This window comes from Olea europaea, unplaced genomic scaffold (genome assembly GCF_002742605.1).
Source record: "Olea europaea var. sylvestris unplaced genomic scaffold, O_europaea_v1 scaffold28035, whole genome shotgun sequence".
NCBI classification, from domain to species: domain Eukaryota; kingdom Viridiplantae; phylum Streptophyta; class Magnoliopsida; order Lamiales; family Oleaceae; genus Olea; species Olea europaea.
Window position 1 is genome coordinate 1 of NW_019246523.1, and position 1455 is coordinate 1455.

Genomic DNA, 1455 nt, shown 5'->3' on the forward strand with positions numbered 1-1455 from the left:
GATAAACATAAAACATGTCTTATTATAATTCTCTAATTTGTTGGTTTTGAATTTTGTTTTGAGGGTTATAGTCTTGTGTTTAAGGTTTCTGTTTCTCATCTGGGTTCCTCTAATACTCTTCCAGCTATTGAGGGTCAGTATATGTCAGTGAAGTCTGCTGGAAATCTTTCTACTCTGTTTGATGTTGGTGGAGTTCTGGCTGGTTACATATCTGGTGTTTTCAAGGCTCGGGCCATTACAGCAGCCAGCTTCATGTATGTTACAATCCCTGCAATGCTTCTATATCGTGCCTACGGAAACATGTCAAAGGCCATCAACATTATACTCATGATGATAGCTGGTTTATTTGTTAACGGTCCACATGCACTAATCACAACTGCAGTCTCTGCCGATCTTGGGACCCATAGCTCTCTACAAGGAGATTCTTGAGCACCGGCAACAGTCACTGCTATTATTGATGGTACTGGATCTATTGGTGCTGCTCTCTGTCCTCTTTTGACTGGATTTCTTTCAACAAAAGGCTGGGATGCAGTTTTTGTTATGCTAGCAGTTGGAGCTTTACTGCGGGTCTCCTTTTATCTCAGCTCGTTTTAACTGAACTTAAGGAGAAACTTTGTAACAAGATGCCCAGCAGACAAAATGATCTTGCAGGTGACATTTTCTCTCTTTTATTCTTCCTCTATTGTTGTATGCGACTGTTCATCATTTTCATGTCATTTTTCCAACATATGAAAGAAAAGAACACCCTGCATATAATCTAATAACCTTTAAAAAAAAATTGCATTACTCAAATATTATACTTGTGCTATACTGAGTTTTGAGGAAAATAAAACCCTTTTTTTTTTTTTTTAAATTTTAACATTGTGTTGGAGTGCCTCTAAGATGAAGCTGTTTGGCGGTGTTGATTGCTCTTTTGTTTTATTCATGAATTCTATTTCTTTACTACCTGAATTGTGAGATTAATAAACTGGAAAGTTGTTAGCCTGGAATAGATGCATGTAGAAAGAAAAAAAAATTCAAGAATGATTTCATTTTTTAAACACCACATAATATCATCTTTATATTTATATAATGGGAAAGTTTGACAAGTAATTTCTTGTCTTGCGTGTTTGACATCCATGAATATGTAGTGAATAAGTGATTATATTCAGGTAGATTGTCTGGCTTGGCATGAGGTGTCATCATAATGGAAAATGGGATTTCACGGCATCCTTAGTTTCTCAAACTAATAAATATGGGGATAGGCTTGAAAGGTTAGGCATTTTAGACACGTCTAATGAAACAAAAAGGATGAACTTCTGCAAAGGTTTAAGGTCTTATCTCCTGTAATACGGACTATATACAGCTTGAACATTGGATTTGACTTCAAGCTGTGTGCATTTTTCTACTTATCCTAGAAGGATGTGGCCCGTTGAATGTATGAGTAGGGATGATTGATGATCAGCAGCGTCGTAC

At 36.6% G+C, this 1455-nt stretch overlaps 1 pseudogene; it reads left to right on the plus strand.

The window, feature by feature from the left end:
* Window positions 1–84: 84 nt before the first annotated feature.
* LOC111383999 lies at window positions 85–651 on the plus strand (annotated as a pseudogene).
* The last annotated feature ends 804 nt before the right edge of the window (window positions 652–1455 follow it).